At 38.9% G+C, this 26,151-nt stretch overlaps 1 long non-coding RNA gene across 1 annotated transcript in view; it reads left to right on the top strand.

Annotated features, from left to right (window-relative positions):
* The first annotated feature begins 1,508 nt into the window (after positions 1-1,508).
* LOC136363235 (uncharacterized) overlaps positions 1,509-26,151 on the top strand; it is a 295,276-nt gene continuing 270,633 nt past the window's right edge. The window contains exon 1 of the long non-coding RNA XR_010743943.1: positions 1,509-1,528. This is a non-coding gene — a long non-coding RNA (uncharacterized lncRNA). The remainder of the gene's footprint in view (positions 1,529-26,151) is intronic.

The following is a 26,151-nucleotide window of genomic DNA, read 5'->3' as shown; positions in this document are numbered from 1 at the left end:
GGAGCCAAAGCAATTTCTCATATAAGCTACTTGACAAGAGGAGTTCTAAGTGGTTATTATATGTCTATAATAGGCCCATGCTTTTGTTTTGTTCTGTTTTTGTTTTTTTGCAGAGGTCAGAGTACTTGTTAGTGAGAGGATACCTCTGTAGATGGTTAAGGCAATTCCATACTTCTACCTGTGTGCTGTGCTTTGAATCTGTGTCTATAAAAGTTTTCATTCATCTGGTTTTGTTGTCAACATGTGAGGAAAAATCAAGACAATGTACAACTCAGGTAAACTTTCAGGATAGATTGGTTTTTAGCTGTAAATAGGACAAGGAACTGCTCACAGCTGTGGAGACTCTTTGTAGAACATAGAATTCTAGTTCAGATGTGGTCCAGGTCACTAGTACTCATTGTTCAATTTTTGAGCTACTAGAAGGCAAGAGAAGATATCACTGCTGGTGCCTGGCTGACTGTCATCTGAGAGATATGACAGAGTAAACTAAATGTTATTAACTCCCCTGTCATCTACAGAATTGGTCCCATCTCACTGGAGAGACAGAATCATTTTGTCTCATCTCACCAGAGACACAGAACTGCGACTAGCTGTATTTTACTTCAGCAGTGGATGGAAGTGTTTAGTCTCCAGCTGGAGTTTTCAACCAAGCTTGAAAGTAACTTCTAAAAATTTAAGCCAATTTGTAGCTATCTGAGCTTTTAATTTTATTTGAAGAGAGTCATAAGTAGAAAGGTCATCTGCTTGCTTGGCTGTCACCAGTACCAGGCAGAAAATACAATACAGCTAAATATCAGCATTTCTAGGAAATTGGATGTTCTCTGTGCCAAGGGTTTATTCTTGGAGCCAGTTCAAGACATGAGGCAGAACAGATACTGACCAAAGGACATGAGTCTGTTTTGCCTGTGTTGGATATGGCATCAACTGTACTTGCCTGAGCAATTAAGATTCTTACACTTACTGAGCTTTGACTTCTGCTTCTTCCCATGGCTATTGTGTGTCCTGGAGAGAGATATTGTGAGAGGTAAGGAGAGCCAAAATTTGTAGTAGAATGGGTTGCTGCCATGCTCCACTTAACAGCTTGAATCTCTGGTATTTTAGTAAGGACCTATGCTTTGTCAGGAAGGGCAGAGAACCAAGTCTATAGATGTGCTGGTTGGACACTGTATAGCTGGAGTCACAACCTTAGCTTCACCTCTAAATGTTGCCACATGAAGCCATGGAAGAAGGAGGAGAACACTGCAGTTAGGCTGAATGTTACTGCTATGTCAGTGAAGTAAAATTTCCCTGTGTTCTTGTAGGAGAAGGGAATATAGGTGACCTTGCCCCTGATAAGTAACAGCTGTGTTAATTACCCAATTCAGCCTCCTCGCCATGAGTCACAGATCTATCCAGAAAAGATAAGTGTGATGAAAGAGAGTGGGTTAGCTGGTGAGGGGAGATCATGAAGGAGGAGGAACCTTGTGGAAGAGGGAATGAGAGGATCATGAAAAGAAGGATCTTAGGGAGAGAGAATCACTGCTGTGAGGTTACTCTGGATCTGCAGTTAGAGCCTGTTGTTGGAACCTGCAGTTGCAGTCTAGCTGGGTAAAAGCCTGCTGTCAGAGTCTGCAAGCTACAACCTGCAGTCACAGTTCAGCAGGAAATAAGCAGCAGTCAGAGGCTGCAAGGGAAACCTCCAGCAGGAGCTTGCTGCAGCCAGAGGCAGTGAATGGCTGGAGTCAGGATGGCTGAGCTGTAAAGAGGAGTAAACCAGGACCCTTTTCATGCTGTGAAAAACAAGACATCTGTGTCTGGGCTCATTTCTATGCTCTAACAAGAGGGCTGCTGCAACATGTTCTCATTTGAGTAGCCTATTAGCCCCTTCTCTTTAAGATATTGCACCCAATTGCTATTTGCTGTTATACAGGGCTGTAGCAGCTGGCTAAAGACAGCCTTGTGTTTGGTTCATTGATCAGTTTGAATAGTGTTTTTGAGATCATTAGCGTATGTAAGTGAAATAAATAATGCAAAGGTCATTGAAGCTGATATCTACACAAGGATTTACAGGATGCCAACTTGACTGGTTTTCTGCTCTTCTCACACTTTAAGTACAACTATAGTACAGTACAGTATTGAAAGATATTAAAAAGAGATTATAATATGGATAGAGAGGGCAGAAAAGTAGCTTATCTGTGAAAATTACTAGATGTAAAATTTAGTAAGTTGACCTAACAGAATACCTTACTCACACCCATCAGTATGCAGGGAAAGTTATGTGACACAGTCTACATGGAAAATTTTGACAGAGTCAAGGGCTGCTGCCATCGTTCTGCTAATGCAGTCTGTATTATGAGCCTCTCAGAAGACATCAGCATGTGAACTTCTTGTGTGATATAGGACCACCTCAAAGAACTGGATTTTCACATTGTTCTTGTTGACATGGTTGTGTTCAAGCAAATAGAAATATCCAAGAAGGATCTTCAAGCAAATAGGAGATGCTGTGAATACTCAGGCTCCTACAGTCAGACATCCTTTATTTATTTCCTATACCTCTTCAAATTACAAATTTATGAGTACTTGAGATTTACAGACATTTTCATGGATGCAATATAGAAGCCAGGTATTAAAGAGCATGTAAAAGAAAATAGCCCTTGTTGTTCCCTGGAACAAAAAGATTGTTAGAAAATCCTACTCTAAGGAAATACCTTGAATGAGAAAATACCAAATGATTTTAAGCAAGTTCAAATCAGCAAAAATATCCAAAGTCCAATTTGTTTTGAGTTTTCTTTGTTCAGCTGAGTTTTCTGTGAAGTTCTTGCATTATGAGAGATTTCTTTTCTTGCATTTTCTATTGAAGTCTGTGAGATGGGATGAAGGTGAAATGTTACAGGGAAAAAAATACCACATGAAAGGCTAAGAGAGCTGGAATTGTTCAGCCTGTAAAAGAAGGCTTTTGGTGACATAATTGAAACCTTCCAGTACCTGAAGGTTGCCTACAGGAAAGATGGAAATGTACTGTTTAGAAGAGCATGTAGTGATAGAGCAAGGTGGAATGGTTTCAAACTGAGAGTAGATTTAGATTAGATATTAGAAATAAATAATTTACTGTGAGGATGGTGAGGCACTGGAACAGGCTTCCCAAAAAGGAGATGGATGTCCCATCCCTGGAAGTGTTCAAGACCAGATTGGATGGGGCTCTGAGCAACCTGGTCTAGTGAAAGGTGTCCCTGCCCACAGTGGGAAGCTGCAACTAGGTGATGATTAAGGTCCCTTGCAACTGAGGCAATTCTATAATTCTGTGATTCCATAATAGAAAATGCAGTGCCTTAATACAATAGAAAATACTCCAAATTTATCCTGTTGTATATTCTTCATACTTTTGTAGAGTTTTTCTCAATATAAAATAAGATTGGCTAAGCCACTGAGGACTGTTTTGCCCTTTGTGTAGACACCATTAATAGTGTAAACACCATTTGCACGGAATTACAGGATATTCTGAGTTGGAAGGATCCACAAGGATCACTGAGTCCAAGTGTGGGGTGAATGACCTATACAGGGATTGAACCCATGACCTTGGCATTATTAGCACCATGCTCTAATATGAGCATGGATGCAGTGCTGTACAGAAAATTCTCAGGGAGTGTGAAGTCCAGAGAAAGAAGTTACCTCAGAGACTAAGATCCTATAGGATATGGAGACATCTAAAAGTTCCTGTAGGAGCAGGTGGTATATCAGAAGTATGTAGGCAGTGGCTTTTACATCTTTGTCTTTTTTACTTCATTATTTATTTTCTACCAATGGGAAGCTAGTATTTCTCCTTTTGCTTCATTTTTTCAGTAACTCTCATATGGTCTTATGATTTTATTTTTCATATTATCATAAGCTATGAACTTATGAAGGGAACATGTGCTAATGCTATTTCTGAGAGTCACAAGTCAGAACTATTCAGATACATTTCAAGAAACCATGTCATTTTTCATGATGTCTTTAGACTAATTTAGCAGGCAAAGGCAGCAAAATGAAATGGAGAAAGATTGTAGTTCAGTTGCCATTGTATTTACCATCACATAACCTTGCATATAGAATATTATTTCATTTATGATACTCATTTGATTATTTTTGTGACTGAAGCAACAGCACTGTGGGATTTAGCATGACATGTAGTAAGGAATCTAGCTAAACCTCCAGGCTAAAATTCAGTGAGTTTGAAACAATAGCAGAGAAAAACTTAAGAATGCACCTTATTGCTAAATATTTGTTATTGTTATGTACTTTGCATACAGTCCCATGAAAAATAAAAGGCTTTTAGGCAATTTGTTATATGTGAGCTTTAACAGAGCTTTCATTAGCAGACATGTGGAATGGCCTTCTGGCCTGATGATAGGTAGCACTTTCCTCTATCTTTTGTAGAACCTGACTTTGTCTCTACAAAGTATTGACTTCTGGTGTGTGATCTGACTCATGGCAGGAGGCAGGTAACTAATTTATTTTAAAGATGTAAATATTTCATGTTTTATTGTTGCGTTATGAAGGCTGCTTGAGGGTTCCACCTATCAAAATAAGCCTCTGAGAGTCATTTTTTGCCATCACAATAGCAGTTCTTTCTCAAATCTAGGCTGTGAGAAGCTGACAGAGCTGGGGATGAATCTGGGTCAAGAACGGTCTTGAAAGGATTTTCTTCCCAGCTCAGTACTCTTGCAGCTGCTGAAATGATACTTGATCCGTCCTCCTTGATCTACTCATTTATGAGTATATCAGGAACACAGAACGGGTCAGAACTGAAGTGGAAAAAAACCAACCAAGTTGACTTTCGGGTCACCAGTTTTACTGTGTCAGAATAAAAATAGATCAGAAAATGTTCTTTTCAGTTTTAACATGGAAAATTCAAAACGGACTTGGCTGAGTCTTTGGTATAGGGCTTTTCCATGAATGTTGTTTGGCATAAAATATTTACTACTAAGAATGACTCAAATTAATTTCTTCAACCTGAAAAAATATTCCACCTGTGTAACTTCCTCCTGGCCATGAAAAATTAACATTGTATTATATCAAGAGTTAAGGAAGGAATTTGACAAAGTAATTTTTCATCTAATCTCCACACTTAGTTTTTTTTTTTTCCTTGTCTAGTTGAAATACACATAGGAAATTCAGAAAAGGAAAGAATGAGAACCCTTAGTAGGCACAAGTATTTGTAGGAAGTGTCAGCCCTATTGCCCAGCTCAGAACTGCTGATCCATGGGCAGAGCTCCCTTGATATTTGTTAAGCCTCATGGTTTGCCTCAAGCTTTCAGCTTTAGACATTAACATAACAATAAATGGCATTTCCGGAGTTTTTTTGCTTTGGAATAAATGGCAGTGAATAAATAAACATGTAGCACGTGTGAGGAAAACATAAAGGATACAGTTGTGCTTGCTTTTTGCCAAAATTTTCCAAATAAGTTTTACCCTCTGCTAGTTTTGGCTGGGGTGGAATTAATAGTCTTCACAGTATGGGTCTATGTTTTGTATTATTCCAAACATGGGGTTGATACTAGAGAGATGTTTTTATTATTGCTGGGCAATGCTTACAAAGAGCCAAGGCCTTTTCTGCTTTCCCTACTGCCATACTGGTGAGGAAGTTCAGGATGCATGGGAGGTTGGGAGGAGACACAGCCAGGACAGGTGACCCCAAGTGCCCAAAGGGACACTCCAGGCCTTGTGACATCATGCTCAGAATAGAAAGTGGGGGGAGCAGGAGGAGGGGAGGGATGTTTGGAGTGATGGAGTTTGTCTTCCCAAGCCACTGTTACACGTGATGGGGCTCTGCTCTCCTGGAGATGGCTGCACACCTGCCTGCCATGGGAAGCACTGAATCTATTCCTTGTTTTGTTTCACTCGTGGGCTTGGCATTTGCTTTTCACATTAAACTCTTTTTATCTCAACCTACAAGTTCTCCAGCTTTTACCCTTCTGATTCTGTCCCAAATCACTCTGGTGAGGGAGTGAGTGAGTAGCTGCTTGGGACTTGGGTAAACCATGAGAACCTCCCTCCACAATCATCTAGTAATTCTAGTAACTCATAAAGTCTAATGTGTGTGGTAAACAAGCTTAACTTACCATAGACTTTGCCAAGACTAAAAGTATCTGTCCAACCCAGGGTTCATAAAGATAAAAGAGAGAATTTCATCTTGCACACAGAAGTGTTTCTTCAGCAACAGGTTATTTTCTGTAATGCTGAAAACTCCTAGGTAACTAAATGTTAACAAGTGAGTGCACAGCATCCCGTATATGGGAGTAAACACATAGAATAAAGTCAGCCTTCTCAGGCTACAGCTCAGTGGTGTCCCTACAAATGTTAAAACAGCTAACAATAGCATCTCCTTATCATAAAAATAAACAAACCAAGGAATAAAAATTTAGGGGAAAAGTAAAGAAAAATTGCAAATACTATATAAAGATGATTTTTATTATTACTGAAAATACTTTTAACCTAATCAAAATGTCTTTCATATCAAGTGACAAAGTTGCTCCAGTAACTGTTACACTCATGTTTTTAGAAATTACATGGTGTCCCTAGATAAAACAGGCTGCAAATTTACAACCATGAAAAGGCAGATCAGTGAAACTGAATGCAGGTTATAAATCTCATTTATTTTTCATTCTCTATGCTGATTTTTTTTTTCTGACTCCATTTGCCTCTGCAGCAGTAAAATGAAAGTTGTCAAATTAATAGCTGACACTTGTTTTTGCTTACTGTTTCTCAGTCTTGTACATGAGTAATACTGAGTTTCTAATGCTGTAGAGAAAATTTTTGATGCAGATAAATTGATGCCCTTCAGGGAAAGTTTTAGTGGTCTTTAGCAGTGAGCTATTACTCATGCTTGGTAATCACAGGTGCACTTTAAGGTTTATAGAACCGCATTTTGATTTTGTAAAGCTTAGGCTTTTTACTAGCATACCCTTTTCATTTTTGATTTAAAGAAAATCAGTGCTTACTACCACACTCTTGTGCTATAGAAAGCTTAGAAGTATGAATGCCCTCTGCTTCTCCATCTAACTGGATGAATCTGCTGTGCCTCAAGTGCATTGGAAATCCTCCCTATGGGTTTAGAGAAAATAGAGATTTGGTGTCTTTGTTATGTAAATAAAGGGAAGAAACAATTGTTTTGTGTTGCCAAAACTCAATACACTACAGGGATTTGCATTTTTTTAATTTAAGTGTGTTTTGATGCCTCTAGTCCCTAAATACCACTCTTAAAAATGTAAAGTCAACATAAATATTACTGAGATAAAGAAAAACCCTTAATGCTGGAGGCTCACAAGGCCAGACTCCTCTGCATGATTATCAGTGTTATCAATCAATAGCTGTACAGGCTTGCTTTGACTGGGGTTCAGTTCATGCCAATCTTTTCTTTGCAAAAGCCCTTTGTGTTACAAGAGTCCTGAGACTTGTAACTGCCCCAGAAGATCTCCACCAGTGGCCTGGCTGCATACTCTTAGGTCAGACTACAGGTTCTTGGCCTTTCACTCCAAGCCATTCATAGACATAATTTTCTAGATCCAGCTATGGATGTGGAAGAAGTTACTGACTCATCTGTGCTCCATTGCTCCAGTTTTTCTGCTGATGTTTCTAAGGTCACATAATGTTGTAAAGAATGCACTCAAGGGCCTTCTTAACCTTACTGGAAAAAGAGCCCAGTGTAGGGTGTGGACAGGATGCAGCACTGGTGCACACAACTGATCCCCCACAGCCACATCAGGTGTAAATCAAGATTCCTTCTCTTCAAATGCTCTTAGCCTAAGGAGACATGATCCATTTTGGAGCTTAAACTCAATCTATCAAGTACTCTATCAACTTCCTTTAGAGTAGGTGCTGAAAGTTGTCTCTAATCCAGGATATGCAGGTCAACTAAATCCATGCAGGTCAACTCGAATGAGGCCCAAAATGCTGTATGTTATTTTGTGTGAACAAATTAAGAAGGGTTGAAGGGGTTAGATGACATCTCTGTAGATGTTTTTGACACTCAGTAAAAGGTGGAGCAAGGCATGGTAACCATTCCCTTCTACAGTGGCATATCTGGATCTAGCAAAAAGTAGCTGTGACCTTCAGTTCCTTCTTTTCCAGAGAAGAAATTGTTTTTCTTTCTAATTCTGAGGCTTAGAAGCAAACAATATTGTTCTCGATTCAGTCAAATGTTTTATTTACAGCAGTTAGACAATTACTTTATGTTCCTGAGCAATGTTGGGCAAAGACCCTCCTTGCTTTCTTCCTTTCAGCTGGAGTGGAGCAAACACTGGGAGCATTTATGGGGCATTATGATTCAGATCTCTTCTCAGTAATCCTGAGGCTTAACAGAGAGATCCTACTTATTAATTCTGCCATGAAGCAAAAACAGGTAAGCAGCAATGTCAGTTCTCATTTTACCCTCCATAGTTTTTCACTGAAAAACTCAGCATACCTGAATTATTCACAACACAGAGTACCAGCAAGTGTCAAGATTGGTAACCATCAGCCAAGCAAGAAATCTCAGCTGGTAGTGGTGGTTTTGCACTCTCAGGAGAGCCTGAATTTGAGAAATTAGATGTTCTTGCTATTTCATGCTCAGAAGAATTCAATAAAAACACAAACATTTGACTGGGCATCTATGTGTTTTCAAATTCACCCATTTATCCCATTTTTAAAATCAAAAGGGTTTTCTTATCCTTGCTAAGATTGCTTTTATTTCAATTCTATCCTTGTAAATGCAAAATAATTTCACTGATAGTATTAGAATCTTTCCGGTTTTATGTAGGTTCAGCAAAAGTTAAGTTCTGGTCCCAGTATTCTCATGTGCTACAGATAATTATTGCAAAAAACAAAGTTAGTGCTAAGGACCATGGCCTTCAATGATCCTCAAGATTTGGTGCACTGTCTTAATAGTAGGTGTATATAAAGCAGTCTAAGTTAATTCAGCTGTAAATTTTATTTCTATGGTAGAGTCTCTTGAGGCTTGTCAGGAAACTATGAAATGATGGATAATTTAGATAGGTGACATTCTTGAAAAAGCATTTTCCAATTGATTGAACAAAAATGACTTGTTAAAAATAGTTTGAAATCAGGATATATTAATCAAACTAGGAAAGTAGAAAAGAGAAATCCTACCAAAATGAATTCTGATTATGCGCAGCAGCCATCCTTTTTTGTCTGTGGACATTTCCACTAAGCAGAGAGGGTGAATCAATATTTGTAAATGCTGTGTTCCTTAGATGAGCCATGAGCAGGTTGAACAGGTTCTTCCATGGCACCAGGAGGTCTCATTTGTAATTAAAGAGTATGTAACAGCTGTATTTGGGTGATGAGATTGGAACTGCAATCTCATTTGTTTTTTGTGATCCAGAGGTTTAGGTTTATTTAATTCCCAATGATCCCTTTTTCCTTAGGCTGGTGATGCGATTCCTGATGTACAAATAATTTTTGTCTCATGTGACTATGGGGATTCAGTTATGTGCACTATCTCTGCAAAGAGCATGTGAGCTTTGTCTGTGCCCTTTTTCAAGTAGAGTAAAGAAACCACCAAGGGTGTTCTTTACTATGGTGGTTGACCTTAGAAATACTAGGCTTGTCAGTGTCTCTTTCTTCTTGGTTTTAGTTCTGGTCTCTTTGGAATACAGAGAGGAAGAAATGGGAGGGAAGAATGAGAAGTTATCTTTCAAAAATAACAAAACCCAAACCAACCAGAGAAACCCTTCATAAGATGTATTTCTCCTACAAGGACAGGAAAAAGAGAGAAATCAATAGCTGTAATTTCTAAAAAAAATGGAGTGATTCTTTGACTTTGGCAGGGCGATAAAAGTAGATAGAAATGGGGAGCTTTCATATCCCTTCAACATGCTGGTGAGGGGAACTGAATATTATGCTCCAGAGCGCTTTCCTATTGCTTGTTAGCCAATTCTTATTTTACCTGACACTTTATTGCTATCTCCACTTTCTTTAATGTTTATGAAAAACTTAAATAGATAAAATATTAAGAAAAAAAATTCTTTGTCAATTAATCAAGTTTTAATGTGTGTAACTTTGGTATTCTATTCCTTCTGAGGTTTTTCAGTCATTCATGTACATTTTCTGGAAGAACAGTACCTCCAATAGAATAAATCCAGTTGAAATGTTCTCCCCTCAACCCCAAGGCAGTGCTCTCATTTTTCCTTCCCTTGCCCTGCAGCTCTTTGCAGTCTTTCAAGGCTTTTTTTTTTTTTTTTTTTTTTTTTTTTTGTTTAGAGGACTGAAATACTAGAATTCCATATTTCCCATTTCAGGTCCTGTTTGTCTAGAAAAGGAGACTTCAAATAATGCAAAGCATTTTTATAATAGTGGTATACATCATGTTTTCAGCCTCTGTCATCAGAGCATACCTGCACTGTGAATATGATGTCTAAAAATGTAGGAGGTAGTTTAGAGAATGCTGTCTGAATTGATGGGAAATGAACAAAGATAAAAACCGAGGTGAAAAAAAATGTCAGACAGGTAATGAGGAAGCTGCTTTAACTGAAGAGAGAATTCAGGTTACATAGCTTAAAAGTGATGAGAAGCTCTATAGTTTGATTTACTATGCCTGAGCTCAAAGGAGTTGGTCTGTTTCTTGAGTTAATGACTAAGGAAGTCTGTAACTTACTGGATAGCTGAAAATATAGTTGCTATTGCTGCTGATAAGGAAATAAACTTTTATTAGGACTGTAAATTTCAGTTTTCTCTTTTATTGAAGCTTTTTCATATTATGTGAACAAAAGCTGAAGAGCCTATGGAAATATCCTGAAGTTGCCTCAGCTGCTAAGGTAGTTTGGATCTTGATGCAAGGGTTGAAGGGGAGAATTTGGTTCAATGAACACAAAGTTAGTAAAAAAATGGCTGTACTTCATTGAGTTCAACAGGTTAGAGTCACAACTCTGACAGTCTCAGTAAGACTCTGTGTATGGAAGGTGTGATCCAAACCCTTTACCAACCCATAGCCGTGTAATGCAGTGGGACAGGGAAAGATCCTCTGAAGGTTCTGGGCGTGTACAACTGCTTGAGGACAGCTGCAGTCAGGATGCTGGTCTGTCATCTAGATTGTTCTAGCTTGTACTGAGAACCAGATATTTTGTTTTGTTTCCCTTACTGATTTTATGTTTCTCAGAGGTTAGAAAAAAAGAGAGGAAAAAAAAAGATTTCCCAAATCACTTTTTTCCTCTCTAGATGACCTTGGGAAGACACAGACTGAGTTTTGTCATTCGTAATCAGGCTAGCAATTACTTTTAAAATAGTTTCTCTGAATTTGATTGGAAGTAATCACAAAGTAAAATGCTTCACAATGCAAGTAAAGGGTACAGGAATCAAATCTTCAGGATGTTGTCAGAAAACAGAACAAGATTAGAAAATGAAACAACTGGTGTACACGTATTTTAAAGCACAATGTTCTGTAGGGGAGAAAAGGAATTTTCATGCTTCTTTTCTGCCAATTCTTTTCTTCTTGCCAATAAGTGCAGTAAAACAGGTTTGTTCTATTTTTCTTTTTACACTTTTCTCTCAGGGCTTACCTTTTTCCAAACTGTCTCCAGTTTTAGAATAGCTACTCTGCAACACAAAAACCCACGAATTTTTGTTTGATCATCTGCTTTAGCATATAGCTTGGCATAAAGTAAGCACAACTCTCCAAAAGTTTGAGTTTCCGTTTCCTGTAAGAAATATTTTTGTATTTTCTTGAAATTTTTCTGTCTGGAATAGAAGGACATCTCTCATGCAAAAAACCCCAAGGACTTCAATTAAAGACTTTATAGATTCCCTAAGTCAGCTCAAGGAACAAGAATAGGATAAAGTATATGGGTAGTAAGGAGGGGAGGAAAAATGTGCTTATCCCCCAGTAAATTAATGACTCTTCTGCCATGACAGTTTACAATACTGAAAGTGTCTAATGCCTAATCATCCTTGCTGTAAGCAGAAGTGAGGACTAAATTCAATGTAAGTGTCTACATGAAAGCATGAGGTGCTGAATGCTTTGTAAGTGGCTCTTAAGTTTAGTGCTGGAATATGACTCTCTTCAGAGTAATGAGAAGTTAAGTGCTTTTTGTCTTAGAGCTGTTAATGAAAGATGTCATCCTCTACCTATAATGGATATAATACTTCACATAAAGTATTAAAGTAATGAGGCACGATGCTAAGAAGGTTTCTGCTATTAGAAATCATTGTCACTAGAGTTCAGGCACTCATGTCTCCTGCAGTTCTGCTGATACTTAATGTCAGTACTTGTCAGTTGTGTGCTTTATGGGTTCAATATATAGTGCAGTATGTGTTAGTTCTAATGTACAGATGAAGTATCATACCTACTAACAAAGCAGCATTTTGGAGAAGATGGAAGGGGTTTGGACTGAGTTCAAATAAAGATTAAAACTAAATGAAATGTATTGGTTTCAATTTAAGAACATATAATAGACTTAGCTAAGACTAAAAATAATAAAAAAAAAGAGTAGAATGTGAGGCTTATTGCATTAATTCCTTGGAACTTGCAGTTTCTCTTTGCCTGTTCTGTACTGTGCAGAGAGATCAGGGTCCATATGTGATTGCTCAGAAAAAAAAAAGTAGATGTTACTGCATATCTTATACAGAGCTGGGAGATGAAAAACATTCATGACAACAGTATGTCTTACATACTGTATTATGTGTGAACTAATTTTTTATGCTGCTCAGAAACTCTTTGTTCCAGAATCAAAATAACAGATCAAAGAAATCAGTTGTTTACTAACAGCCTTGGAAGGTCTTTGTTCTTCAATAGAATGGAACTGGTGGCCGTGGGTGAGCTGGAGAATATATTCACATGTATTCCTGAGGTGCTACATTTTTTCTTTAATGAGTGATCATAAATGCCTCTTTCATATGTCATATCTAAAAATCTGCTCTTACCACTAAAAATCTAGTGTGTGGCTTAGCAAATTTAGCTGTATTCTGTTGGTTTTAAAAACAGTATCTCCTCTGTCTCTGGGGGAAAATTATGGTGCTAGTGGTAGTGATGCCTGTCAGAAGCAGTGATCTGCACTGAGCTGTCCTTTCCATGGACTGTAATGCTGCCCAGAGTCCCTCTGACAATTTAGTCTGTAGCCCTCTGAGGTATGTACTGATTTGACTTGGTGTGCGGTTTGGCAGCTGTACCATGCCATGAAGGAGGGGTCTGCTGCACTAGTACTCCTTATCTGACACATTTGAGGATCTCTCTATATAATTCTGCTCCATGAATCAGAGTCCCCAAAGGCTTTCAGCAGGATAATATTGTTAAATACTGTGATACCCTTGATAGTGTCGTCTTGATGCAGTGTCAGCTGATAAGACAGACCTACCTGTCTCTACATTACAAAGCATTTGCACATAAACAAAGTAATAAATGCTAGAGCCATATGAAACATGAATGTTGAACCAGTAATGAAGAAAGTGCTTTCAAATCATTGCTGTTCACATAGGTTTTTGATTTTGTAACCGGGAGGTTAGAGGAGCAACTTTAGGAGCAGCAGTGCTTTCTGAATAAGCTTTTAAAAGGAAAGAGACCCCATGACCTTACAGCATGGCAAAGGGCTAAATATTTTTAATATCTATCCTGTGTGGAAAGGGGATGCAGTAAGGTGGATTATCACAGGCTCTCCTTCACTTATACGTTCATGGAAAGTTTTCTTTTGAACCTGTGAATCTATTTCAAGAATTGTGCAAAGTATGAGGTGCTCAAAACTCACAACAGGCAGAAAAACATAAGTTTCAAAAAAATTGTTTTCAACAACTCCTGAATCCAAGATAGTCTTTCTGGACTTATCAACACAACTAAAAGGTGAATTAATTATATTAATTATGTCTAGCTTTATAACAATACATCAGTGACTTGGAATAGAAAAATTCTGTGTATGGGAGCATTTTGATTTATGATGCTTGATATATGAAGTTGATTTTCTCAGACACAGGTTTCCACTCTGGCTAATACACAATTTTCCCATTTCCCATGTTTTAGAGACATGGTGGAAGTAAGATTAAATTTTTCCTCTTCTTTTACTCATGGTAAGTTTTCTTGTTCTGTGTTACATGTAGCAGTGCAGGAGGGGATAGTGAAAAAAACAAAGAATCCAGTCTTTCCAACAGGATCTTGCTTTGTGATGGATTGCATTGTTTTTCAGTGCTTCAGTTTCTCCAGCTGCACAGTTGCTCTTCCTTTGTTTAGCAAGCTGACATAATGGCATAAGCTTGGCTCATTGAAGCTAAATGTACCTTGTAGGTAGAACTTGTACTGTTCTTTGGCAGGGAAATCGTGAAGGGCATGTTCTAAAGGGACAGTCAAAGGATCCATCCTAGGATGGGTTGCCATCCTTAGATTGCTTTACAGTGGTTTGCTTTATTGTATTATATACTATGTGTTTGGAACTTGAATTTACTTGGTAGAAATGACGAAGCAGAAGGCCCTGACCCAGTGGCTGAGTTTGGCAGGTGGTACCTGGGTGTGCAGCCCTACCTCATAGGGGGCCAAGGCTGTGAGCTGCCACAGAGCAGAGCTGGGGACAAACGTGGGTTGGGGCAGCTCCACTGTTAGCCCACGTGAAGACCTGGAATTTGTTTCTGTCCGTGTTTCCTGCTGCTGTTAAATAGAAGGACCTTTCAGGGACTTGGGTAACTGTCCAGGTGTCATCTCAAAGGATGGTGAATGTAAGAATTACTGAAGAGAAGCAGGACATAATCTGACTGATAGGTCCTCCATGGAAATGTGTCTCTTTTTTCTCTTTTTTTTTAGTAAGAGTTGAACACATGGAGACTATTGCAAGAGAAATTTTGCAGGAATGAGCATGCAAAGTAGAGGGAGCATGCAGGAATATTTGTTTTAAGCACTATTGTCCTGTCAAAAAATGTTTATGGTGTAGGAGACTGGACTGAAATGACTGTTTGTAGCACTACTTGTAATTGACTTTTTAAGAAACCTTTTTTAACCTGCTGGCAACCATTTGAAAAACTCAGTCTAGAGGGAAAAGAGATTTCTGTGGCTATTTTCTTTATATTGTGTAACATACAAACTGTTTGTGTCCTGAATAGAAGTTTGTAATTAAAACAGATTAGAAAATGTCTGGGAGATTTTTATGAGGAAAGAAGTGTGTATGGATGGGTTGGTTTTCCAAACATGAGGGTTTTTTGTAGGTTCTTTATAATAGCTGAATTTCCCTTTAGGGTTCACAGTGCAGTATACACAATTATTTATGAGATGCTGAAGAACGATAAATAGAGCATTCAGACATTAAAAAACACCTCTAAACCCACCCAAAGAAACCTCAGGATGTATTTCATGCCTGCTTTGTATTAACCCTGACCTTTATAATGAAACTCAGAATAAGCAGAAATACAAAAGAAGTTATGCTCATGGAATGTAGGTAAAATAGCAGAAGCATGTTCACTGTGATGGCCAGACATGATAAATCTTGTTCTACCTTTTATGCAGTTATCCTAATCATTGTAAAGTGCTGAATTTGATCTTCATCAACCCTGCAGGGAGAAACAGATTCATAGAATAGGAATGTATCACCAGGGTCAATGAATTTGTCCAGTTCTCACACAAATCTGTAAGAGGCATTTAGTCTATAAAAGTCTAGGCAGCAAGTCTGCCTCAAGCCCACACACTTCTCAGCAGTCAACATAAGCTCCACATCCAGAGGGGACAAAAAGCTGTAACCCTGACGTGTGTCCCATACCTGAATGTTCTGCAGTGTTGGAGAAACTTGAACAATACCACCCGTGGTTACTATTCCTTCCTCATAATTTAAAAGAAGGCTGACCACTTGATTTTTATTCCCTTTTTATGAGAACTATTACAAATGTTCAAATTTCTTCCTAAATGCCCTTTAAAATGTTTTAAAATGCTTTTAATGAGCTCTTTTTGTTACCACAACAACGCTTTTGGGATGAGTTGTCTGCAATACATTCCCTTACACCTTTCCTGTGTCTTTAGGGGTTAGAATACCTTTCAGCTGGCCTTTTCCCACACTTCTTAGGTCTAGCTTAGCCAGTTTCATACACTCAGTGTGAGCTTTACATTTGCTGCATAGTTCCCATGGCCTCTCTTCTTCCTTGTCTTTGACACTGTATAACAAATGGTTCTGTGCTCTGTTTTGTGGCTGCCTCAGCAACCTGTACAGGGTCATGGGAAAGGAGGAGAACTGTGATGCTGCATGTCAGCAGCTACGGGTGAATGTTTTCTGCTGGGGGTTCCATGGGGAAAGTGCACTCTCTTCTCCTGCCTAGTGCTTTGGGCTCTGCACTACCCCACAGACAGATTTATTTCAGATGCAGCACTCGGGGTGTAAAGGGACAAGCCAGGAGAAAAGCAGATGTAAATATCTACAGAGCCATACTAACCAGCATATTTGGGGTGGGTTTTTTTGTGGTGACTTTGGATCCTTACTCTGCAGCTGCCGAGGGAGGTGCCTTGCATACGTGTGAAGCTGTGCAGCGTGGAAAGCTGTGTCATGGGACTGCCTTTTGTGAACAGCTCTTGCTCTGCTTTTGATTTTACTGTCATTTTGGGTTGGATCTAATTTCTTGAGGGAGTACCTGTGTTTGCACACAAAGGTGATTTTTTTTTTTTAACTGTTTTTCAGTGAGATTGTGCATATGTGTGAATATGCTATGTGTGTGTTCATCCTGTAATTTACCAGAGGACATGACTTTGGAAAGGGCCAGAAAAATTTTTGTTCTTTTAGAAGACAAAATGTCCTAGAAAGTTCAGCACTGGAAGAATACGTTTCTTTCATTAGACTTATTTCATGGTGTCTGCATGGTCACTTCTAGAGCCTGCATTAATTGGTGGATATTGCTCTGTGTTTTTAATATAAGGGTGAAAGTTTTGCTAAGTGAGACTTGTAGAAATAAAACAATCTAATAATACTAAATAAGAAAGCCTCAATTTTCAGCAACCTTGTAACATACCAAGCCAATGGAACGAACAAATGTACATAGAATAAACAGAAATGTGCTGGCATTCAGACCAAAGCAAAATACAGTTCAAACATAGAATATTGCTGAAGCTCTTGGAACTGACTTCAAAAATCCAAAGCCAAAAAATATATATCTAAAAGGTAAAGCAGGCTCAACCCACCAGATATTTCTGAAGAAGGGCACTCCACTTTGACCCTAACATTAAACATGAATGTGGCACACTTTGTATTTACAGAGCAATTACAGAGTATTTACACATTGAACAGTAAGCAGGGACTCTCCTCTCTCCTTTGTTGTAGTTAGCTTTCATGTTCACCTGTTCATGAACTGACACTATTGGTTTTGGCTTTTTATGTACCAAGATTGGCCAGTTGTTAGAGAAAAATACTTCTTCAAATAGTCTTAGTGTGTTTTCTTTTTTGTTCGTTATTTTATGTTTGTTGCCTCATTTCAGGACAGAATGTTTTAGCATCTCCTGTTACTTGAATACACAACATCATCTCCCATTGGAATTCCTAATCTTAGTATATCTGTCCAGATATTCAGATTCAGTATTTTGGTCTCACTGGCACACCCTAATAAACATGGAAGCCAACCTGCTCCTGAGAGGGAGGTATTTCTCTAAAGAGGTAGTGTTATTATAGTGGGATTTACTTACTGCTATTTCTGCAGCTTCTCATGTGAGCTTGGATGATTTCTTCAGACTTTTTGCCCTTCACATTCTTTATACAATTAGCATGCCCAGTTTTTCTGTTGGGAGGGGGATGAGCAAATACCAGAGCTATTGCTGGCAATCTTCTGGCACTAGCTGATATCCAAAATGTGACAAAACCACTTTTTTTCTTGCTTTTTCCAACCTTGTGTCCTTAACTTGTAAAATATTCCAGGATTCTGTCCATACAAATAATTGAGTGAATTTCAAGCCTGATTGAGATCCCTAGAGATTATTCTAATAAAGGAAAAAAGACATATTAATATATCTTCAGAGAAAACATAGGAAGAGTCACAAGTCTTTCCCTCCATATTTGTTTTTGATGTGATCCATCCATTAAACTTTTCCATGCTCACACCTAAAGTGTGACATTCACACCCCTAAGATCCTGCTCTGTCACTTTCCCAGTGCAGTCATTTGGAGTTTTGTCTCTGGCTCCTGGTGCAGCTGGAACAAGATCTGTCAGCATGGGGAGAGGAGCCCTTGGAGGCAGCTCTTTTGTCTGGTGATCCTCTCTCATCTCTCTGTAATTTTTATTTCATCTCACCCCCAGGGAAAAGGTGCTTTCACAAGCCCTTTGGTCAAAGAAGGTACCTTAGATGTCAACCGTTAACACATACATGAAGAGAACTTTTGTTGGTGTGAAATACATGCAAAATACAGCAGGTATCTTAAAATACTAAAGAAATCTACATGAGATAGACAGGCATATAGAAGTTCCCTCTAGTTCTAAATTCTTTAGTTCTTGCTCTGTTTTTTTGGCTTGTCTTTTTTAAGGGCAACACAATGGTATTTTTTTACTTATTTTATTGTAATATTTATATTTTCAGATCTTGATTTAGAGGAACTGATGCCTTCATTTAATTAGAATAGGACTTGGTATTAGCTCAATAAAAATTAAATTACAAGCTGTTCACTATTCCTTGGGAAATTAAGATTTATATGAATGCCTCCAGAGTCAAGTATTTTAAAACTGGTAATTTCTAGACTACCAGTACTTTCTTTAAACTGGGGAACATGGATTTGTTTAATTTAGGGTGTAATTATGCTGAGTAGCTTTTTTTACTTGAATTCAACTGTCTTACTTTGGAGCCATATTTCCACTGTATACCACTGCACATTCTTTGATAAGTGTACTCTTAAAAAAATCCTCAGTTCTTTCTTGGAATCTAATGAATCCCATGAGACATGAATTTTTTTTCCAGAATTGTTACAAAAAAGAGGCAAATGGAAACTGAAGCTGATTTTTATTACCAAATTTCAGTAAAAGTATGGAATGATGACATTTCATTCTTTGACATAAGGTATTTAATTCCTGCTGTAGTGATGAGAGTTGTGATAATTCTGTTTCATTAGGAATATCTGAAAAGAGTAATTTTTTTCTTATATAAATATTCTAAAGTTGACAAGTTGAGAGTCCTTGGCTAACTTGGCTACTGCTTGAGTGCTACCCACTGACATGCTTTCATAGCCCTTGGTTTTGACTGTTTTGAGAGCCACTACTGTCTTTATAACATCAAAATTTGACACTGGTTTTTAAAGTGTATTTGAAAAACTTTCCTCAAACTCAAAAGTTCCATTTAGTTTTTAAAACCAGAGATGTTGAATTAGTAGCATAGCATTTTTATCTTTCTATCCTTGCTTTTTGTTAGTGGAAGCAAACCACTGGAGGGTTTGTATTTTGTTTATACTTTTTTTCTTTCTCAATGCCATTTCAAGGCTTCTACCTCCAAAAAACTGTACTGTCAGATAGGAGTAGAGAAAAGTGATAAGAAAGCAAAGAAAGGAAGTCTGAAGGCTATTTAGTATGTTGCATTCAATTGCAGGAAAAATGTGAGAAGGGGAGGGACATTAAAAGTAATGAAAATCTTTTGAAGCACATTTTGTTAGGTTTTGGGGACAAGCTTGACAGGAAATTTTATCTTTTGGAGATAGGAAAATTATTGGGGAGTTTTTAACAAAAATACTTCTCTTCCTCCTTCCTTTCCATATTAAGTTTTAGCACTTTCAGAGACTGAAGAAAAGAGAGCACAGAGCCCCAAAGGCCTTGTTTCTAGTCTTGTTTAATGCAGAGGAATTGCTGGATGGTTTGAAAAAGCTCTTCTGTTAGACCAGTGAATCTCCTTGGCAGGGGAGATCATATATGAAATTTTAGCCACTGGGGAGCAACAGGTTGCTATAGAGACAACTTCTGAGTTTACTTTGAGCTCCTGTTTTTATGTAGTTTATCACAGAGTGCAGTTCTGCTGTTTCATGGGGTAATGGGCTCTGACAGCAAATTGCCATTAGAAGCAACCATTTACCAATATTCAGTACCACAGATAGCAAAAATATGAATAGCAATGCCAGCAGGTTTCTGTGCACTCTGTCTTTCTGACATTATTCATTAAATACAGCATATTTTCTCACAATTGGTCAATTACTGCTGTTAACAAATGGCTTATCACCACATTAACCTGCATTAATAGAGTCTTGTGTGAGAACTGGCAGAGAGAATCAATTTCTCAATCTTTATAGGTTTCAGTAATCCTTTGTGTCATGGCATTTACAGTTTTCTGGATTGAAAAAATGGGGAGGCTTTTCACAAACCTGTCTGTGAGAAGTATTTGGCAGTATTTCAGTAGGCCCATACATATGGCATTATTCTTTACTCAAAATTGTCTATTGCTCACAAGGCTTTCTGGAGTGCTTTAAATACCTGAAAATGTTGGAGAAAAATCTGTTGTGGTTGGGCTGATGAAAGAGGTTGATCCAGCAGTTTGAGATGCCTGATTCCTGAAGCTTACAAACACTTAAGTCTTCTTAAGAACTATAATGAGAAGTGTTATCTCAGTATAAATGGGGCTTGCTATTACATAATAATATTTAGTATTTGAAAATGACTAAGATTCCTGAGTAACTGCCAAAGTATGAAGATGAAGGTGCTCAGTGTAGACATTCAAAGATACAGAACAGGCAGAGAACGATTTAGCCAAAAGCTACTTGGTACCCCAGAATCTGTTGTAGATATGTCTAAGCAAACTCTGTCTTTGTAATTTTCCCTGTTAATTATCCTCTTAATTCCAAAATGGACGCCAAGGAGGACAGTGTCTGGTGTATGCTTCATGGCATAGAAACAGGTACTGATCAAAGAGAAGTCACAACTCTGCTGAATGCTGAGGACATAGACAGGGTGTGGCAAGAATCCCAGGCCCAAACCCGTAGCTGACTTCAAACACTGCTTTCCCTGGTGTGCACTTGCATACTTGGGGGAGGTTCATTCCAGAGACATCTGCTCTGCCATCACCCATATGCACATGGACTCATGCCCCTACAGAATAATAGAAATCCTTACAGGAGAAGGAGGGTGAGGAGTGAAGTTTGTGCTTTTTGTTCCCTAATCCCTCCACCCAGCTACAGATATGCTTAGTGGTAAAACTTGAGCAGGACACTTCATCATGCAGTAAGAACAGGGACTCTGAGCATGGCACAATGTGTCAAAATTTAAGACTCAAAGCCAGCTAAAGTCACCCAGTTGCTTTGGCAGAAGCGGTGGGCATGGTGTATATAACCTCTTCCTGAGCACTCCACAAAGAGAATTCAAATCCATCCCCATCTAGTTTGGAAAGGGAGCAAAAGTAATAGAGAAGGAGATGATCTGTAGGATTCATTTTAATAATATTTCCCTTGTCTCCTGAGGATTCTTTTTTTACTCTATTGAAGAGACAAGTCATTATGCAGATAGTTTGAAAAATAGCATTCTCATGAATATAAAATAACTGCAGAGATGGGGATGCTGAACAGTCACTATGAGGCCAAGGGCAGAAGTGTGTGATGTCCTCCATCAGACTGTACTGTGCAATGTGAATTATTTGTAGGCTGAGGGAAAGTTCTGAACTGGTTGCGTTGGATGAAAAGAATGACTCCCCACATACTATCTCCACATAGTGCGTTTATGTACTCCTGACAGAAAACAGATTTTAGGCTGGGAGTTTTAAGAGTTTCCAATACTGAGGCCAGTGTTGTTTACCTTACCCATCAATGACTTGGGGCAGATGCCTCCTCAGTAACTTTGCTGGTGTCACAAAGCTGGGAGGAGCAGCCCATATCCTGCAGTTCTGTGCAGCCCTTCAGAAGGACTTGACAGGTTGGGGAGATGGGCAGAGAATCACAGAATCATTAGGACTCGAAAGAACCTCTGGAGATCACCTAATCCAGCCCCCTGGCAGGCAGTGTCACCTGGAGCAGGTTATGCAGGAACTCATCCAGGGGGATTTTGAATGTTTCCACACCGGGAGACTCCACAACCTCCCTGGGTGGCTTGTTCCATCTAAAGTTCAACAAAGGCAAATGAAGGGTCCTGCACCTGGAGAAGAATAACCCTATGCACCAGCACAGGCTAGGGGTTAACCTGCTTGTAGAGCAGATCTGTAGAGAAAGATCTGGGGCTCCTCATGGGCAAGTTGTCTGTGAACCAGCAGTGTGCCCTGGGGGCCAGGAAGGCCAGTGGTGCCCTGGGGTGCATTAGGAAGAGCATTTCCAGCAGGTCAAGGGAGGTGATCCTGCCCCTCTACTCAGCCCAGGTGAGGCCACAGCTGGAGTGCTGTGTCCAGTTCTGGGCTCCTCTCCAAGAGAGACTTGGAGCTCCTGGAACAAGTCCACTGGAGGGTAACAAGATTAAGGGTTTGGAACATCTCTATCATGAGGAAAGTCTGAGAGACCTGGACCTGTTAAGCCTTGAAAAGACATGGCTGAGAGGGGAGAATATAAGGAGGAAGGATCCAGGCTTTTCTCAGTAGTGCAAACCAATAGGACAAGAGGCAACAGGCAGAAAGTGATGCACTGGCAGTTCCACCTGAGCATAAGGAAGAATTTCTTTACTGCACAGGTGACTGGACACTGGGACAGATTGCTCAGAGAGGTTGTGGAGTCTCCCTCACTGGAGAATCTCTTCAAGAACAGGATGTAATGCTGTGCCATGTGCTCTAGGATGACCCAGTTTGAGCAGGGAGGTTAGACCTGAGACCACACACAGTGATCCTTTCCAACCTTTTCCATTCTGTAATTCTGTGATTCCATAAAGTGACTTCAGATTACAATATCCATGATTTGGCCTCTTTAATAATTCATATACCCTTAAAATACCCAGTGATATCCCATAACATAGGTTTCCACATGTAATAGTTGTTTCCGTTATATTTTCTAAGTGACATATTTTGTGTCTGCCTCTTCATGTTGCTGTGGATGGTATTTAGCAACTGTTCCTTCCTAGCCTAGACTAATTGCCTTGTTAAATTTAATCTCAATGAAATAAAAATACTACCTCATTAATACTGAGCCTAACCTTCCTGCTAATTACCATCCTTAGCAAAGGGTTAAGCGTCATGCTATTTTTGCTATACTTTTATAGCTGGCTATACTTTTCTGGTTGGTCTCATTAGCACTGACTACCTTTGAAAATGCTTTTCAATTAATATAATTTTCACATATTTCTTCACCCTCCAATTATGTTGGAATGCATGTTGATTGGGAAGAAATATTGTGTTATGGGAATTGTGAAATCAGGAGCTACAAAATAAGTCAGCACAGCTTATTTTCCAGTAAAGGGTATTTTTATTAACCTTCTGTCTAATTAAAATAATGGTTCAACTAAGTAAAATTTTTACAGAGTTTAGTGACATTATTAATCAGTGTTTTTGCTGTATGTAGTAGGTGTAGAATATGAAAATATGGATGTTCTTTGAAGTCCTAAGTCACAGCTCCATATGGTGCAAGATGGAGTCACTTAGAAGGTGAGAGGGCAATGAAAAAAATTTAACTTTTGAAAGAATTTTTAGAGACTTCAGGACCTTGATTTTGCAAGTTTCTGGACAGAGAGTATATTGTCTTCTACATAAAGTTCTAAGCACTCTCAGTTCAGGGAAGTTGTGGGTGTTATCCTGACAGAAGGAATCTAATCTAGCTATTGTAGCTACATACCTTATGGTCTTTTTAGCTGAATGTCATGTTATCTGACTAGCTAATTAGCCAGCTAGCTTCTGTGAGATCACCGCTGAGACATGGAGAATTCTCCTGTCTTGCCTCCTTCACTCTGATCAAATCCCTCTTAGAGTCCTTAGACATCTCATCTGTTATTCTGCATGTAACTACTGAATGGTAGAGCTGTTGAATTTGCATCCACTCCTAATATACAGGATCTATTGCAACTGTCAGATGTGCTGCTGTTTTTGTGCATCAGTGCAGATGCCATATTGTGAAGAGCTCAGTGATGGCTCAACAGAGGTGTGATTTATATTTGAACTAGATACCTCTTAATTGGATGATTCCCAAGTAGGTTGAAAAATAACCTCCTTTAGTAGCCCTTCAACCCTAAGTCATTTGGACTCATCATATGGGTTTCATTAAGAATCATAAATTGAAAGCAGTAGAAGGAAATGTGAATATTTATGCACCATGGTGGCCTGAAACCCTCTCTGAGTATGGTTCTTCTTCTTTACTAGAGGAAAGAGGGGGGTGACTTGAATCAAAAAAACTTTTTCTGAGATATGACAATAGACAGGGGGTGAATACCCCTTTTAACAACATTGCAAAGCAGTCAGGTGGATCTTACAGCCTGTCTGTGCAGCAGCCTGACTGTGACAATGATGCAGGATACAAAGTTATGTCTGTGGGTGAAAAGAGATAACACTTCTAAGAAATGATAGGGAAAGAAGTGCTTAGATCCTGAAGTTTTGGGCTGAATTTCCAACCCCAAAATCTGAATCTTGATTTACTACAGCAAATAAATATTCTTACTAGAAAGAGTACTCAGAAAAATTCATCATGTAAAAAAAATGCACTCTATTTTTTTATCCTCTAGAAAGCCTTTGGGATTTGAGGTCTCTAGAAATTGAAACTGTAAGAAAAGTCTCAGATATCAATATATGCATAATACGGCAATTAAATTATATAAATGCAAGGTGCAGGTGCAACTTCTCTTGCAACTGCATTACCAGCCAGTCTTAGCAAAGCACTGGTGATTTTAGACATTTGATTATTTCGAGGGGAATGCCTCCTTTTTTTGTGCTCTTTGTCATAATTGCGCCTTTCAGGATTTAGGTCTCTAGCAAGAAAATGTCATCTTTGAATCCATTATAGGGTTTCTCTTGCCTCATTGAAAAAAGAAAGTGAAGACAAGGTGCGTGTTTATATTACAGTTATTTAAAAAAAAGGAATTTTTACTTTGTGGAACTTTTGACTTTAAAACAGCAGGGAATCATTTCCCATGCAACATCCTCATCAGATAAAATGTTGACAAATAGTACTTTTTGATCACTTCTGCATGAGGCTCAGTATAAAAAAGTATATGTATCCTCTGAATATGATCTGTTATTGTAAATAAGATAACCACACTGCCTAGGGAGAAAATGAAGACGTGAAGCTTCCAGTTTTTCTGATCAGGATGTAAGCAATCAAAGCCTGAAACACAGCTTCTAGAAAATTTGTGTTGACGTCATGTCACCTCTCTGAGTCAGAACACAGTGCAGTAGTGCAAGAGTAGCATACACACAAGACTGTCGTATTGGATGTATAGAAAGCAGCTACTGTGAGAAACTGAGCCTGCCTTAGGAAACTCTTGGAGATACTTGTGATGCTGACTGCACTTTCATGCTTTCTGCATCTAATCAGTTGGGTTTTTTCCTCGAGATTTGCAGTCTCCGTTTATTCCCGGCAGATAACAATACATCATCTCCTGAACACACTGGCTCCCCACAGACCTCACTGCTAAGGTGAATATGCTTAATACCACTTACTGAGAAAGCTTCCAAACTGCTGCCTGAGGTTACTCATCCCATGCTCGCACCGCAACAAGGATATATGGGACAGAGCCCTCTGCAGGTCACGTTCTCCCAGTGCTGAGGAGCCTTATTTCCATGGAGATTTTTATAGAGCTATTTGGAGAACTACAGCGTATCCACTGCCACAGACAGTGACTCACACAGAGCTGCTTCAATGGAGACAGATTTGCAATGATCCAGGCATAGTGGTTTTCTTTCACAAGGAATAACGAGCAAGAATTCAGTGCAACTGTTTATAATGGCCATAAGAAGAACTTCTCTGACTGCTATGGCAGTTTGGGGTGTAAGTCAGCCCAGTTAATGTACCAGGAAACAGATAATAAAAATTTCAAGTGTGCTGTCACTGAGTCAATGGAGTTAGCAGACAGTCATCAGTCTCAATTTCACTCTGCCCTGAGCAGTGTATAGCGTTAAGTCTTTTAGTGGGAGGGACCCAGACTTCTCAGCTCAGTCTGCCCTTGACCCTCAGCTGCAGAAATAGGCTTTCAGTTAGAAGTCAGAGCCTGTTCTTTGAGACTGGATGGATTTGTGTTCTTCCAAATATTAAAATTTCATGTTTCTGTGTTTTTTTGATGGAGACATCTGTCTCATGTTGGGTCCTGCTGGCTTTACGGGAGAGCACAGCACTGATTCCAGTGTAGTCCTTTCCCTACTTACACTCAAGAATTTCTCTTAGTAAGAAATACAAAATCATTATGTGCAACT

Source organism: Sylvia atricapilla, chromosome 6 (genome assembly GCF_009819655.1).
Source record: "Sylvia atricapilla isolate bSylAtr1 chromosome 6, bSylAtr1.pri, whole genome shotgun sequence".
NCBI classification, from domain to species: Eukaryota; Metazoa; Chordata; class Aves; order Passeriformes; family Sylviidae; genus Sylvia; species Sylvia atricapilla.
Note: the sequence above shows the minus strand (reverse complement) of the source record. Positions and strands in the feature narration are given on the sequence as shown.